At 46.2% G+C, this 12,193-nt stretch overlaps 1 long non-coding RNA gene across 2 annotated transcripts in view; it reads left to right on the top strand.

Moving 5' to 3' along the window:
- Positions 1 to 12,193, top strand: part of LOC134949032 (uncharacterized) — a 52,068-nt gene that overhangs the window by 27,064 nt on the left and 12,811 nt on the right. The window contains exon 3 of one of the 2 annotated variants that reach the window (XR_010183086.1): positions 12,004 to 12,072. The exons of the other annotated variant lie outside the window; for it this stretch is intronic. This is a non-coding gene — a long non-coding RNA (uncharacterized LOC134949032). The remainder of the gene's footprint in view (positions 1 to 12,003; positions 12,073 to 12,193) is intronic. 2 annotated transcript variants of the gene reach the window in all.

Below are 12,193 nucleotides of genomic sequence, written 5' to 3'. Positions count from 1 at the left end.
TTTTTTGCACTTGTCTGTGGCAGTATTTAGAAATTGCTGAGTACTCCCTAATTTTTTTTTTGTTCATGTCTATGCTATGTATATTCTCTCTTTAATTCCTAATATATTTTCTTAATAAATTAATATATATTTTTTTAATTCTATGCTAAATTTACTTTGTGTCTCAAAAAAAAAAAAAATCATAGTAATATCTTCCACATTTTTGTTTTTTGTTATTTTGTTAGGGTCAAGTACTATATAAGGGGCAAACTAGATGATTCAAGTCGTTCTTATCTGCCGTCAAATTCTGTGTTTCTATGTTTCAATATTTGAACTACTTTCAATGTCCTCCATTGAAAAATATTGACGTTCCCTGAAATTCTATTGAGAAATTGCAGCAATGATATACAGTATATCCGGCATATATGTTATACAGTATACACACACACACGTGTTATATATCTGTGACAAAAATGTGAGAAATACTGCCATCTAGTGTAATTATAAAATATTTATTGTGAAATGTGTTTAACAAATACCTGTATACTGTATGTGAGGACAAATTTAAATTGTAACAAAAATAAAAATTGAGATTTATCTAGACTGATCTTTTTGGTTCTCCTTTCGAGTTCCTTCACAAGCTTCAAAAAACCCATTGTCCAAAAAATTAAAAAAATAAATAAATCTAACAGTGTAATATAGAAACATAGAATTTTACAGCAGATAAGAACCACTTGGCCCATCTAGTCTGCCCCTTTTTTTTTTTATCCTTAAGGTAATCTCAACCTTTTTTTAACCTTAATTCTTTGTAAGAATATTCATATACCTATCCGAAGCATGTTTTAATTGCTCTACAGTCTTAGCCTCTACCACCTCTGATGGGAGGCTACTCCACTTATCCACTACCCTTTCTGTGAAGTAATTTTTCCTTAAATTTCCCATGAACCTGCCTCCCTCCAGTTTCAGTGTATGTCCTCGAGTTCTAATACTTCTCTTCCTTTGAAGAATGTTTTCCTCCTGAATGTTGTTAAAACCTTTGGTATATTTGAAAGTTTCTATCATGTCCCCCCTTTCCCTTCTCACCTCCAAACTATACATGTTAAGATCTTTTAGCCTTTCCGAGTATGTTTTGTGATGTAGGCACCATTTTAGTTGCCCTTATTTCTACACTTTCTAATGTATTTATATCCTTCTGGAGCAGAGGCGTATCTAGGGTAGGGCGAGTGGGGCACGTGCCCTGGGCGCCTTGGCAGGCCCAGGAGAGGGGGGCGCCGCTGGCGGCCAGGGCATCATGCCCCACTCGCCCCCGTCAAGCCGAAATGTGAGGGGAGGAGCAGAGGCGTAGCTAGGGTTTTCGGAGCCCAGGGCAAGCTGGAAAATGGCGCCACCCCCCCCCAAAAAAAACAACACACAAAATAAAGCATGTGTGTGCGCCAAAAAAGGGCGTGGTCACCCACCAGACGGGGTGTGGCCACGCACCAGAAGGGGTGTGGCCACTGAAAATGGCCCACAGTGCCAGATACATTGCCCCACTCAGTGCCAGATACATTGCCCCACTCAGTGCCAGATACATTGCCCCACTCAGTGCCAGATACATTGCCCCACTCAGTGCCAGATACATTGCCCCACTCAGTGCCAGATACATTGCCCCACTCAGTGCCAGATACATTGCCCCACTCAGTGCCAGATACATTGCCCCACTCAGTGCCAGATACATTGCCCCACTCAGTGCCAGTTACATATGCCCCATTTGGTGTCAGATACATGCCCCACTGTGCCGCCAAGCCCGCCACTCACCGCTTGTTGTTATGTGAGGGGAGGAGAGCGCAGCGCAGCACCTCTCCTTCCCCTCACTGCTCCAGGTCTCCGGCGGCTGTCTGGCGCCGGTTCGCTAGCCAATCAGTGCTCGCGGACCGGCAGCCAATCAGGAGCCGGTCCGCAAGCTCTGATTGGCTAGCGCCGGAGACCGGACACAGCAGCGCTGCTGGCAGCGGCGGTGAGGGGAGGGAGAGACGCTGCGCTCTCCTCCCCTCACATTTAGGGTTGACGGGGGCGAGTGGGGCATGATGCCCTGGGTCGCTGGCGGCGCCCCCCTCTCCTGGGCCTGCCAAGGTGCCCAGGGCACGTGCCCCACTCGCCTTACCCTATATACACCTCTGGGGAGGAGAGCGCACCGTCTCTCCCTCCCCTCACCGCTGCTGAAAGCCCTAGCAGCGCTGCTGTGTCGAGTCTCCGGCGGCGTTAGCCAATCAGAGCTTGCGGACCGGCTCCTGATTGGCTGCCGGTCCGCGAGCTCTGATTGGCTAGCGAACCGGCGCCAGACAGCCGCCGGAGACCTGGAGCTCCCCTCACATATCAACAACAAGCGGTGAGTGACCAGGGGGGGGGCGCACAGTGGGGCATGTATCTGGCACTAAATGGGGCATGTATCTGGCACTGAGTGGGGCAATGTAACTGGCACTGAGTGGGGCAATGTAACTGGCACTGAGTGGGGCAATGTAACTGGCACTGAGTGGGGCAATGTAACTGGCACTGAGTGGGGCAATGTATCCGACACTGTGGGCCATTTTCAGTGGCCACACCCCTTCTGGTGTGTGGCCACGCTCATTTTATTTTTTTTGGGGGGGGGCGGCATTTTCCATCTTGCCCTGGGCTCCGAAAACCCTAGCTACGCCTCTGTTCTGGAGCTATGGTCTCCAGAACTAGACACTGTATTCCAGAGACCATATCTCTAGAAGGATATAAATACATTAGAGAGTATGGATGAATATGGATAAAGTGTGAGTGCATATAATAAAGTACCTTGCTTATTATATATATATATATATATATATATATATATATATATATATATTTCTCTATCGTCCTAGTGGATGCTGGGGTTCCTGAAAGGACCATGGGGAATAGCGGCTCCGCAGGAGACAGGGCACAAAAAGTAAAGCTTTTCCGATCAGGTGGTGTGCACTGGCTCCTCCCCCTATGACCCTCCTCCAGACTCCAGTTAGATTTTTGTGCCCGGCCGAGAAGGGTGCAATCTAGGTGGCTCTCCTAAAGAGCTGCTTAGAGAAAGTTTAGCTAGGTTTTTTATGTTACAGTGATTCCTGCTGGCAACAGGATCACTGCAGCGAGGGACTGAGGGGAGAAGGAGTCAACTCACCTGCGTGCAGGATGGATTGGCTTCTTGGCTACTGGACATCAAGCTCCAGAGGGACGATCACAGGTACAGCCTGGATGGTCACCGGAGCCGCGCCGCCGGCCCCCTTGCAGATGCTGAAGACAGAAGAGGTCCAGAATCGGCGGCTGAAGACTCCTGCAGTCTTCTAAAGGTAGCGCACAACACTGCAGCTGTGCGCCATTTTCCTCTCAGCACACTTCACACGGCAGTCACTGAGGGTGCAGGGCGCTGGGAGGGGGGCGCCCTGGGAGGCAAATGAGTACCTATAAAGGCTAAAAATACCTCACATATAGCCCTAGAGGCTATATGGAGATATTTAACCCCTGCCTGATTTCTCAAAATAGCGGGAGACGAGCCCGCCGGAAAAGGGGCGGGGCCTATCTCCTCAGCACACGGCGCCATTTCCTCTCACAGCTCCGCTGGTCAGGACGGCTCCCAGGTCTCTCCCCTGCACTGCACTACAGAAACAGGGTAAAACAGAGAGGGGGGGCAAATTTATGGCGATATTTTTATATAACAAAGCAGCTATAGGGGAGCACTTATTATAAGGCTATCCCTGATATATATATAGCGCTTTTGGTGTGTGCTGGCAAACTCTCCCTCTGTCTCCCCAAAGGGCTAGTGGGTCCTGTCTTCATTAGGAGCATTCCCTGTGTGTCTGCTGTGTGTCGGTACGTGTGTGTCGACATGTATGAGGACGATATTGGTGTGGAGGCGGAGCAATTGCCAAATATGGGGATGTCACCTCCTAGGGGGTCGACACCAGAATGGATGCCTTTATTTATGGAACTACGGGATAGTGTCAACACGCTAAAGCAGTCGTTTGACGACATGAGACGGCCGGACAATCAATTAGTGCCTGTCCAGGCGACTCAAACACCGTCAGGGGCTGTGAAACGCCCTTTGCCTCAGTCGGTCGACACAGACCCAGACACAGGCGATGACTCCAGTGGTGACGGTGACGAATCAACCGTATTTTCCAGTAGGGCCACACGTTATATGATTTTGGCAATGAAGGAGGCGTTACATTTAGCTGATACTACAGGTACCACTAAACAGGGTATTATGTGGGGTATGAAAAAACTACCTATAGTTTTTCCTGAATCAGAAGAACTAAATGACGTGTGTAATGAAGCGTGGGTTGCCCCTGATAAAAAGCTGATAATTTCAAAGAAATTATTGGCATTATACCCTTTCCCGCCAGAGGTTAGGGAGCGCTGGGAAACACCTCCTAGGGTGGACAAGGCGCTAACACGCTTATCTAAACAAGTGGCGTTACCCTCTCCTGAGACGGCCGCACTTAAAGATCCATCAGATAGGAGGATGGAAAATATCCAAAAAAGTATATACACACATGCAGGTGTTATACTACGACCAGCTGTAGCAACTGCCTGGATGGGCAGTGCGGGGGTAGTTTGGTCAGAATCCCTGATTGAAAATATTGATACCCTGGACAGGGACAATATTTTACTGTCGTTAGAACAAATAAAGGATGCATTTCTTTATATGCGTGATGCACAGAGGGATATATGCACACTGGCATCACGGGTAAGTGCTATGTCCATTTCGGCCAGAAGAGCTTTATGGACGCGACAGTGGACAGGCGATGCGGATTCAAAACGGCATATGGAAGTTTTGCCGTATAAGGGGGAGGAGTTATTTGGAGTCGGTCTATCAGATTTGGTGGCCACGGCTACAGCCGGGAAATCCACCTTTCTACCTCAAGTCACTCCCCAACAGAAAAAGGCACCGACTTTTCAACCGCAGCCCTTTCGTTCCTTTAAAAATAAGAGAGCAAAGGGCTATTCATATTTGCCACGAGGCAAAGGTCGAGGGAAGAGACAGCAACACGCAGCTCCTTCCCAGGATCAGAAGCCCTCCCCGGCTTCTACAAAAGCCTCAGCATGACGCTGGGGCTTCTCAAGCGGACTCGGGGACGGTGGGCGGTCGTCTCAAAAATTACAGCGCGCAGTGGGCTCACTCGCAAGTAGATCCCTGGATCCTGCAGATAATATCTCAGGGATACAGGTTGGAATTAGAGACAGATCCACCTCGCCGTTTCCTGAGGTCTGCTTTACCAACGTCCCCCTCCGAAAGGGAGACGGTGTTGGAAGCCATTCACAAGCTGTACTCTCAGCAGGTGATAGTCAAGGTACCTCTTCTGCAACAAGGGAAGGGGTATTATTCCACTCTTTTTGTGGTACCGAAGCCGGATGGCTCGGTAAGGCCTATTCTAAATCTGAAGTCCTTGAACCTGTACATAAAGAAGTTCAAGTTCAAAATGGAGTCACTCAGAGCAGTGATAGCGAACCTGGAAGAGGGGGACTTTATGGTATCCTTGGACATCAAGGATGCGTATCTCCACGTTCCAATTTACCCCTCACACCAGGGGTACCTCAGGTTCGTTGTACAAAACTGTCACTATCAGTTTCAGACGCTGCCGTTCGGATTGTCCACGGCACCTCGGATCTTTACAAAGGTAATGGCCGAGATGATGATTCTTCTTCGAAGAAAAGGCGTATTAATTATCCCATACTTGGACGATCTCCTAATAAGGGCGAGGTCCAGAGAACAGCTAGAGATGGGATTAGCACTGTCTCAAGAAGTGCTAAAACAGCACGGGTGGATTCTGAATATTCCAAAATCCCAGTTAATGCCGACAACTCGTCTGCTGTTCCTAGGGATGATTCTGGACACGGTTCAGAAAAAGGTTTTTCTCCCGGAGGAAAAAGCCAAGGAGTTATCCGAGCTTGTCAGGAACCTCCTAAAACCAGGAAAGGTGTCTGTACATCAATGCACAAGAGTCCTGGGAAAAATGGTGGCTTCTTACGAAGCGATTCCATTCGGCAGATTCCACGCAAGAATTTTCCAAAGGGATCTGTTGGACAAATGGTCAGGGTCGCATCTTCAGATACACCTACGGATAACCCTGTCTCCAAGGACAAGGGTGTCTCTTCTGTGGTGGTTGCAGAGTGCTCATCTATTGGAGGGCCGCAGATTCGGCATACAGGATTGGATCCTGGTGACCACGGACGCCAGCCTGAGAGGCTGGGGAGCAGTCACACAAGGAAGAAACTTCCAGGGAGTATGGACGAGCCTGGAAACGTCTCTTCACATAAACATTCTGGAACTAAGAGCAATATACAATGCTCTAAACCAGGCAGAACCTCTGCTTCAGGGAAAACCGGTATTGATCCAGTCGGACAACATCACGGCAGTCGCCCATGTGAACAGACAGGGCGGCACAAGAAGCAGGAGGGCAATGGCAGAAGCTGCAAGGATTCTTCGCTGGGCAGAGAATCATGTGATAGCACTGTCAGCAGTGTTCATCCCGGGAGTGGACAACTGGGAAGCAGACTTCCTCAGCAGACACGATCTTCACCCGGGAGAGTGGGGACTTCATCCAGAAGTCTTCCACATGCTGGTAACCCGTTGGGAAAGACCAATGGTGGACATGATGGCGTCTCGCCTCAACAAAAAACTGGACAGGTATTGCGCCAGGTCAAGAGATCCGCAGGCAATAGCTGTGGACGCGCTGGTAACGCCTTGGGTGTACCAGTCGGTGTATGTGTTTCCTCCTCTGCCTCTCATACCAAAAGTATTGAGAATTATACGGCAAAGAGGCGTAAGAACGATACTAGTGGTTCCGGATTGGCCAAGGAGGACTTGGTACCCGGAACTTCAAGAGATGATCACGGAAGATCCGTGGCCTCTACCTCTAAGGAGGGACTTGCTTCAGCAGGGTCCCTGTCTGTTTCAAGACTTACCGCGGCTGCGTTTGACGGCATGGCGGTTGAACGCCGGATCCTAAAGGAAAGAGGCATGCCGGAAGAAGTCATTCCTACTTTGATTAAAGCAAGGAAGGAAGTAACCGTGCAACATTATCACCGAATTTGGCGAAAATATGTTGCGTGGTGCGAAGATCGGAGTGCTCCGACGGAGGAATTTCAACTGGGTCGATTCCTACATTTCCTGCAATCAGGATTGTCAATGGGTCTCAAATTGGGATCTATTAAGGTTCAAATTTCGGCCCTGTCGATTTTCTTTCAAAAAGAATTGGCTTCAGTCCCTGAAGTCCAGACCTTTGTTAAGGGAGTGCTGCATATACAGCCTCCTGTGGTGCCTCCAGTGGCACCGTGGGATCTAAATGTGGTTTTGGACTTCCTAAAATCTCATTGGTTTGAACCACTAAAAAAGGTGGATTTGAAATATCTCACATGGAAAGTGACCATGCTTCTAGCCCTGGCTTCTGCCAGGAGAGTGTCAGAATTGGCAGCTTTATCTTACAAAAGCCCATATCTGATTTTCCATTCGGACAGGGCAGAACTGCGGACTCGTCCGCATTTTCTCCCTAAGGTGGTGTCAGCATTTCATCTGAACCAGCCTATTGTAGTGCCTGCGGCTACAAGTGACTTGGAGGACTCCAAGTTACTGAACGTTGTCAGAGCATTAAAAATATATATTGCAAGGACAGCTGGAGTCAGAAAATCTGACTCGTTGTTTATATTGTATGCACCCAACAAGATGGGTGCTCCTGCGTCTAAGCAGACGATTGCTCGTTGGATCTGTAGCACAATCCAACTTGCACATTCTGTGGCAGGCTTGCCACAGCCTAAATCTGTAAAGGCCCACTCCACAAGGAAGGTGGGCTCATCTTGGGCGGCTGCCCGAGGGGTCTCGGCATTACAACTTTGCCGAGCAGCTACGTGGTCAGGGGAGAACACGTTTGTAAAATTTTACAAATTTGATACTCTGGCTAAGGAGGACCTGGAGTTCTCTCATTCGGTGCTGCAGAGTCATCCGCACTCTCCCGCCCGTTTGGGAGCTTTGGTATAATCCCCATGGTCCTTTCAGGAACCCCAGCATCCACTAGGACGATAGAGAAAATAAGATTTTACTTACCGATAAATCTATTTCTCGGAGTCCGTAGTGGATGCTGGGCGCCCATCCCAAGTGCGGATTATCTGCATAAATTGTACATAGTTATTGTTAACTAATTCGGGTTATTGTTGAAGGAAGCCATCTTTCAGAGGCTCCGCTGTTATCATACTGTTAACTGGGTTTAGATCACAAGTTGTACGGTGTGATTGGTGTGGCTGGTATGAGTCTTACCCGGGATTCAAAATCCTCCCTTATTGTGTACGCTCGTCCGGGCACAGTACCTAACTGGAGTCTGGAGGAGGGTCATAGGGGGAGGAGCCAGTGCACACCACCTGATCGGAAAAGCTTTACTTTTTGTGCCCTGTCTCCTGCGGAGCCGCTATTCCCCATGGTCCTTTCAGGAACCCCAGCATCCACTACGGACTCCGAGAAATAGATTTATCGGTAAGTAAAATCTTATTTTATTATTATTATTATTATATGTTGCTTTAACTGTGGTAAACAATATTGCACCACAAACACTATTTGGTTTTGGATACTGAAAATCGAGGTAGCATATTATTTTGATTAAATGATATATAAATGTCCTGGATCTCATGGGAGTTGTATGGGTGGGTGAATGTGGTGAGCACACTTATGTCCAATAGAAATCTCCCTTCTGGGCCTGGTCCTGGTGTTCTCCTTCCCCAGCTCCCTGTTCATCTAAAGGGGTAGGCCAGGGGGCAGTACTGATCTTCTAAGCAGGAGAGTTAGTATGCCTGGTCCCAGTGTTCTAATTCCACTTCTCCAGAGCATAGGGAGACAGGAGTGTAAGAGACACCAAAATTTGGATACAGACATATATCAACTATAACTGGTACACAGAAAATCATAGCTGATGCAAAACAATAGATGTACGTCCAGCTCTACATAGATCCCACAAATTCATAGTATAGTCCTGAATGCATCCCAGGCGGACGCAGCACACAGACAATACATATAATGCCCCCAATAGTAGCGCGCCTTGTACACATTATGGCCATACTAGTAGTGCCACTTATACACATAATGCCCCCAGTAGTAGCACCCCTTATACACATATTGCCCATAGTAGAAGTTTCGCTTATACACATAATGCCCCAGTGGTAGTGCCGCCTATACACATAATGCCCCTTATGCACATATTGCCCGTTGTAGTAGTGCCATTTTCCACACATAATGCCCCCCAGTAGTAGTGTCATTTTTACACATAATGCCCCCAGTAGTAGTGTTGCTTATACATATAGTGCCACTTATACACATAATGCCCCCAGTAGTAGCACCCTTTATACACATATTGACCATAGTAGTAGTGCCGCTTATACACATAATGCCCACAGAAGTGCCACTTATAATACACACATACATACATACATACATACATACATACATACAGATATATAGAAAGAATGAGAAAGTGTTACTCCCTCCATTTACCTAACAAAGCCTTTGTCTGGATCTGTAGCAGCTCATCCTCCTCTGTAGCATTCTGGTCCTGTATAGCTTCACCCCCATTTCAGGTCCTACACACTGACACTGTCACAGGGGTGAGGGAGGATGCTTCAAGCTGCCGGCGCCACTGCCTGTCATACAGTGTAGTGTGACAGGCGCAGAAGCAGGGGACATCAGCAGGGATGCAAACCAGGGTGAGTGCCTCTCCAGCCAGGTACCTCCATTCTGTGCATCCTTTTGCTGAACGGGTAAGACCAACCCTGCATATATATGGTAATATGCAAGTGCTCTTCAAACATGCAGTCACAACTAGTGAAAACATGTAAACATTGAAAGTAATGGTGACAGTGCAAATCATTAATACCACTGTTGTAGTGTTGCCAATGTTTCAATGTTCAGATAAACATTTTTGTCAGGGTGCAAACATAAAAATAAAAAATACAAACTTACCCACTTTAATCCTTTTCAGATTGTCCATGGCACTGGGGTCCTGGAAACATGCCGCAAAATGTGATGACGTCATTGGCTGCTCGGCGTAACGGAGGTCCAATCACATGATGTAAATAACAAATAGTGATTGGAAGATGCGTAGCCATAGTTGCCAAACAAACCAAAGAAATGCAGACACTGATAAATTGCAATGCATGTAGTATCAAAACAGTGCATACCTACAGCAGAGAAGAGTCATATATAATAAAAGATACTTTTTGCTACACTAATCAGTAATGCTAGTAGGTAACTTGACCTTAAACTGCTTTGTTTGGCAACTATGACAACACATCTTCCAATCACTGTTTGTTGTTTAGATCATGTGATTGGACCTTCGTGCCACCGAGCAACCAATGACGTCATCACATATTGCAGCACGCATCTGGGACCCCGTCGCCATGGACAGTCTGAAGGGGATTTAAGCGAGTACATTTGTACTCTTTTTTTCATATATGCATCATGACGAAAATGACTATCTGAACATGGAAACATTGGCAACACTGCAACAGCGTGGTGTATAATATATATATATATATATATATATATATATATAAATTGTTTTATGCAAATATACTGGTCTGATAAACAACTTTAGGACGTTATATTAGCACAGCTATTGCCGTTATTTCCTTGTGTGTTTGTTAATGTGAGCTTGGTGATACCCCCTTCTAGCTGCAGTAGATATACTGTAAACTTTCTTATCTATGGTACCAATCAGGTGCTGGGGGATCATTTATATATGAAATCTTTTCAAAGAAACATTATAGAGGCCACTATATGGACAGGATGCGGTACAGTTAAACATGTATTTCCCATTAACTTTCCTTCCAGTTTATGAGACATCAAATCCCTGTGAACGTCTGCTATTTTTTGCAAAGTCTGAAGTCAGAATATCCACATTGCTTCCATTCTACGTAAATTTCAGAAAAAAATCTCCTCCCCATAATGTATTCTTAATATGTTCCACCCCAACCACATTCAAACTTTTTGGATCACAAAGATGGTGTGTGGAAAAAATTTTGGATACACCATGTTTGATCAGACCACATTCTATATTATGTTTATGTTCCCTAAACAAAGACTTAAGTGACCTAGTGGATTTCCCTACTTACTGTATAGGAGTCCATATACACACTTGAGTACATATGATGTAAAGCTTTATTAAGAAAGTTGTACCCAACACTTCAGATTGAATAGGCTGATCTCTATTCAGGATGAATTTGCAAATTAGATAATCTAGCCTATTGCATCTAACACCGTTAGGGGATTGGCTGGTAGCCATGAAGTAATTTCTGCATTAGCCAGGCAGAATTGTTTATTACTCTTGAATATGACACAGATCTTGTGTATTGGTTACAATTGTAATCACACACTGGTTCTGTATCCATTGGCAAAGTTGACAAACAACATGGCTTGGTTGATAGGAGGACATTAGACATAGAAAATGTGCCAGGAATAGTCCTTTCTTAATTTGCATCAAGATATATCTAATTTTGTGGCCATTTCCAGGACATCAGTAGCTCAGAACCTTATCCACAAAATGGATTTTACTTTTACACATCTTGGATTTTGCTGTAGATCAGATGTCAAACTATGACTTATATACTGCTTTTGCACCTTCCAAGTGCATTTCATGAGTGGTACTGTAGCCAGCAGTGCCGAGAGAGGGGTGGAGAGGGTACAAATTTACTCGGGCCCAGTGAAGGCCCCGGCCTCTCTCCCCTCTACCTGGCAGCAGCAGCTACAGCTCTTCTCCTCAGCCCAACACACACTGCTGTGTGCTGGGCTGCAGTTTGGCCATGGAGGTGCTTAACGTCTTCTAAGATTAGACCACGCCCCTTGAAAAGTACCTGGGCCCAGCTAGGCTCTCTGCTGCCCTGACTGTACCTCATTAGTATGTCCTTAAACCACAATGTATAGAAACTATTCTAACACACAAGTAATACATACAGTCCATTATACTGCACCAACCCTGTTTTTTTATTTCTTTTGTTTTTGTTACTACATAGAGCAAGGGTTCCCAACCACGGTCCTCAAGGCACACTAACAGTCCAGATTTTAAGGATTTCCATACTGAGGTGAGTACCTCAGTTATTTTGATTTAGCCATCTGTGCTAAGGCATGGATATCCCCTGGACTGTTAGGGTTATATTTACTAAAAGTTGATTTTTGGTCAATTTTATGTTTCAGGGTCTAAAT

This window comes from Pseudophryne corroboree, chromosome 8, assembly GCF_028390025.1.
Source record: "Pseudophryne corroboree isolate aPseCor3 chromosome 8, aPseCor3.hap2, whole genome shotgun sequence".
Classification (NCBI taxonomy): domain Eukaryota; kingdom Metazoa; phylum Chordata; class Amphibia; order Anura; family Myobatrachidae; genus Pseudophryne; species Pseudophryne corroboree.
This window is presented reverse-complemented; position numbering and strand designations above follow the sequence as displayed.